General features: G+C 50.4%; 1 protein-coding gene across 3 annotated transcripts in view; it reads right to left on the bottom strand.

Annotated features, from left to right (window-relative positions):
- Window positions 1–5,000, bottom strand: part of LOC122260933 (bobby sox) — a 95,401-nt gene that overhangs the window by 56,956 nt on the left and 33,445 nt on the right. The window contains exon 1 of one of the 3 annotated variants that reach the window (XM_086532083.1): window positions 3,478–4,312. The exons of the other annotated variants lie outside the window; for them this stretch is intronic. The gene's annotated coding sequence lies outside the window, so the exon portion shown is untranslated. Of the gene's footprint in view, window positions 1–3,477; window positions 4,313–5,000 lie in introns of those variants that run through there. 3 annotated transcript variants of the gene reach the window in all.

The following is a 5,000-nucleotide window of genomic DNA, read 5'->3' as shown; positions in this document are numbered from 1 at the left end:
TAAAAACACATCAAAGATTCTCTCCTCTCGAAATGAGAGAGAGAGCGAGAGAGAGAGAGAGAGAGAGAGAGAGAGAGAGAGAGAGAGAGAGAGAGAGAGAGAGAGAGAGAGAGAGAGAGAGAGAGAGAGAGAGAGAGAGAAACACGTTACTCTGACATGCATCGAAATCCCAAACCTTTCTGTATTCTCACCCCAACCGCGATCGTACTTTTCCTCTCCCCGCCTCCATATTCCTACAACAATCTACATACATGTGTTTGTGTGTGTGTGTATGTGTATGTGTGTATGTGTGTGTGTGTGTGTGTGTGTGTGTGTGTGTGTGTGTGTGTGTGTGTGTGTGTGTGTGTGTGTGTGTGTGTTTATACAATTTACACAATTATCACAAGAAAAAAAGAACACTTAAACAACAACCCAAACAAACATCTCGTTCTATCAATCTTTCTCTCCCGAAAAAAACAACAAAGTTATCAATTGAACACATTCTAAGAAAGAAAGGCAAGAACAATAATTATAAAACTGGAACATAACCCAAAAGAGAGAAAGAGAGAAAGAAAGATAGAAAGATAGATAGACATAGATAGATAGAGAGAAAATAAAGAAAGTGAGAGAGAAAAGAAAGAGAGAGAGAAAAAAAGAAAGATAGAAAAAGAAACAAAGAGAGAGAAAAAAAATGAAAGAAAGATACAAAGAAAGAGAGAGAGTGAAAGAAAGAGAGAGAGAGAGAGAGAGAGAGAGAGAGAGAGAGAGAGAGAGAGAGAGAGAGAGAGAGAGAGAGAGAGAGAGAGAGAGAGAGAGAGAGAGAGAAAGACCATCCAAATAACCCAAACCCAATTAAACACAAACACCCCGACCAAAATCTCGCTCGGCCGCTCTCTCTCTCCCTCTCTCCCCCTCTCTCTCCCTCTCCCTCTCCCTCCCCCAGAACGACTTTATCCCGAAACAAAATCCGCGAACAAACGAACGGCGAGTCCGCGACCGAACGGCGAAGCTCGCAGCGTTTTTTGTGCGGCTGGTGTGTGAGCGGTCATTCACCCTAGGTAAAAGAAGGCAGGCTGCAGGCACACACACACACACACACACACACATATATACACACACCGCTGGTTATCCTCTGTGTGTACGTGTGTGAGGGTCTGGGTGTGTTTGTTAGTGTGTTTGTTAGTGTGTTTGTTAGTGTGTTTGTTGGTTTGTTTGTGTGTGTATGTGTGTGCTCAGTTGAAGCGACGAAGCCGTGGTTAGTCTGTATTTGGATGTAACTGGGCGAGTGTGCACGTGTGTGTGTGCGCACGCGCGTATGCGTTAGAGAAAGAGAAAGAGAAAGAGAACGAGAACGAGAGAGAGAGAGAGAGAGAACGGGGTTCGCGTGTGTGTTGAATTGCGACGGGCAGTGACAAGCGGCGATACCACAGCGACGGGCGCATGTTGATGAATACGGGATATGTGTAGCATCACCAGCACGTTCGTGAGGCCATTGTAAAACAAGCTTTCCTTAAACAACCTTCCTCCCTCCTCGTGTAACCACACCTGTCACATTGCACCATACCCCCCCTCCCTCCTCCTTTCCCTTCGTCTACACCACACCATACCACACCCACACCAACTACGGTGCTCTTCCCTTTTCCTCCCCTCCCCTCATCTACACTACACCACACCACACCTACACCAACTAAGGTGCTCTCCCCCTTTCCTCCCCTCCCCTCCCGTCCTCTCATCTACACTACACTACACTACACCACACCTACACCAACTACGGTGCTCTCTCCCTCCCCTCCCCTCCCCTCCCCTCCCCTCCCCTAGTAGTCTACTTCCCCATCTCACACCTCCTACAGTCTCCACCCCTCACCCACCCCATTTACCGCTATGTCTCATTCCCTCCCTACCTCCCCGTAGAGAGTAGCTCTTCATAGTACTAAATATCACCCCCTCCCCCCCCACTCACACACAGACTTTCAAAAAAAAGGAAGGATATGACAAAATGAAGAAAAAATAAAAAGAAAAGAAGAAGATGAAAAGAAAAAAGAGATCACGAGGGTAACGAATTCATGCCCTGAACTTACCCGATTTCGACCACCCAAAGACCCGATAAGGAAAAGAAAAGAAAAAGTTCCTTGTGTTTTGAAGCTGGGAGTTAACCGCGACGGGTACTTCGTGGGTGAGAAGAAGAAGAAGAAGAAGAAGAAGAAGAAGAAGAAGAAGAAGGAGAAGAAGAGGAAGAAGAAAAAGGGGAAAATACTAATACTACTATTAATACTACAAATAATAATGATAATAACAATAATAATAAGAAGAGAAAAAGGAAGGAGAAGCAGAGGAAGAGGAAGAGTAGGAGGAAAAAAGAGGAGATAAAGACAAGGAAGATAACAGGAAAAGAACGAGAAAAAGGAAGAAGAAGAGGAAACAGAGGAGGAGGAGGAGGAAGAGGTAAGAGGAGAAGTTGATGATTTATGAATCGACCTCGACCCAAAATCAAACAACAACAACAACAAAAAAAAAGCAAACAGTAAATCCTCCGACACCGTTCGTACCCGAAGGTCCGACCGATCGGGTAGCGGCAAAAAGGCAAGCCACGATTCGTCGTCGCCGCTACCTCCGCTACCGGACGACGAAGAAGAAGACGAAGAAGACGACGAAGAAGAAGAAGAAGAAGAAGAAGAAGAAGAAGACGACGACGACAACGGCGACGACGAGGAATTTGCCGTAGAGGCTCAACGGGGTCACTTGCGGCGATCGGCGCAGCGCACGAAACGCCGCTTTGCAACTTTGCAATCACGGTTCACGAATGACTAATAAATCTGGGTCAAGCCATTAAATTAATCTCGTGAGACAAAATGGGTGGGTGGGGGGGTGTGGGGGGTGGAGAGGCTAGTTGGTGGAGGGCTAGAGGAGGGAAGGAGGGAGGGAGGGAGGGGAGGTCGTGCTAGACCTAAGGAAGATGCAGATAAGGGGATGAGGAGGAGGGGGAGGAGGAGGAGGAGGAGGGGGAGGAGAAGGGGGAGGAGGAGGAGGAGTTCTTTGCATTGGAACGATGATGTCGTAACACGTCGCGCATGCATGGGGGTCGCCTCAGGTATAAGCGCCAGTAATTGTGAATGGTGACTTTGTGCTTCGGGGTTCACCATCAAAGGGGGTTCAATCTTGGCATCGTGCATGGCAAGTGTCCATTTGCTTATGCATTTGCAGACGAAGGAAAATCTGACTGATATATCTCTTTGCCATACTTATACAAACTCTTTCTCTCTCCCTCTCTATCTATCTCTATCTCTATCTCTATCTCTCTCTCACACACACACACACACACACACACACACACACACACACACACACACACACACACACACACACACACACACACACACACACACACGCACGCAAGCACGCACACACGCACGCACAGGGGCCCAGGTGGCAACAGCGTGAGCCTGCTTGCCAGCCAGCGACGCTCAAGCAGAGCCTGGACTCATGCCGGCTAGAACTTACCTGGTGTTGGGGTCAGGGAGATGTTTATCAGCCGTAGGACAACAGCAGGTGATATCCACAAGGAAGGCGGTCACACTACCACCGTTCACACTACTACCGCCGTCACACTACACATACACTGAACACCACGCACCGACGGCGGCGTCACGGACACTAGGGTGTATCACACTATCGCCACCACAACCAACCACTGCCACACAAGTTACGTCGAGTAGAGTCTCCCCGGGATGGGAAAGGGGTTTTGGAGGAATGGGAAGGAGGAGGAGGAGGGGGAAGAGGAGGAGGAGGAGTGGAGGAGGAAGGAGGGAAGAGGAGGAGGAGGAGGAGGAGGAGGAGGAGGAAGGAGGGAAGAGGAGGAGGAGGAAGGAGGGAAGAGGAGGAGGAGGAAGGAGGGAAGAGGGGGGGAGGGAGGAGGTTGGAAGTAGGAGGAGGAGGGGGGGAGGGAGTAGGGGTGCACGCTACACCACCTCCACACCGCCACCACCACCACCACCGCCACCACCACTGCCACCACCAGCCACCCACTCTCTCTCCTCCGTACTTCCGCAAGAGCCCAGTCCCGTCTCACTACTACACCGACACCAGCGCTCGCCGCCGCCGCACTGCACTGTGCACTTTTCCCCCCCCCGTTCCTTCGGACACTCCGGGCCGCCTGTTTTAGCCCCTCGTCCTCCTTCGCTGGTCTTCGAGGGTTAAACACATCCGCCGTGGGAAGGGGGACGGGTCGAAGGGGCACTATCACTGGGCGCGAGGAGGTTTTTGGAAAAAGCTTATGTGTCGGCCGCGGAGGCACCGGCGTCGCACACCCACCCTGCACACTCTCTCTCCCTCAACTGGTGACTTCAACGCAGCAGACCCGGGCCGGAACGCGCGAGGCTGTGACGCCGCGCTCCACATACCACACCGCCCGCCCGCCCGCCCGCCCGTCCGCCCGTTTGCTCGCTCACTCGCTCGCTCGCTCACCATCCCGCCCGCCGCCCACTCAGCCGCTACACCCTCACTGGATTTCTCTCACTCAATCTCTCTCTCTCTCTCTCTCTCTCTCTCTCTCTCTCTCTCTCTCTCTCTCTCTCTCTCTCTCTCTCTCTCTCTCTCTCTCTCTCTCTCTCTCCGTTCTTTACGACACGACAATCAAAACCCTCAAAATAAACTACCAGGAGATCTACTGGTACAATTCAGAAATAACACAGAGGTCATCTATCATTAGAAAGCACACAAACACCCCCGTGTGAAGAGACACCCTCTGTTATACACACAAACCCATACATCTGCTCGAAGGCAAGGGATCGAGCTCAACAAACCAAGGAACACGTCAAATATATAACCCCATTTAAGAACCAGTCACAGCAAACACACACACACTCTAAAAACACACCAACACACATGCCTCCTCACACAAACAACAACAAAAACGGACACAAACGCACATACACACATACCAACACTCACACACACACACCTGACCCACTTTACCGGACAGTCTCAGCAGAGTTAAAGCGCGCAACAAAGTCCCAAGTAAGGTC

Source organism: Penaeus japonicus, unplaced genomic scaffold (genome assembly GCF_977035675.1).
Source record: "Penaeus japonicus unplaced genomic scaffold, GWHDUDI00000001_assembly GWHDUDI00000037, whole genome shotgun sequence".
NCBI lineage: Eukaryota > Metazoa > Arthropoda > Malacostraca > Decapoda > Penaeidae > Penaeus > Penaeus japonicus.
This window is presented reverse-complemented; position numbering and strand designations above follow the sequence as displayed.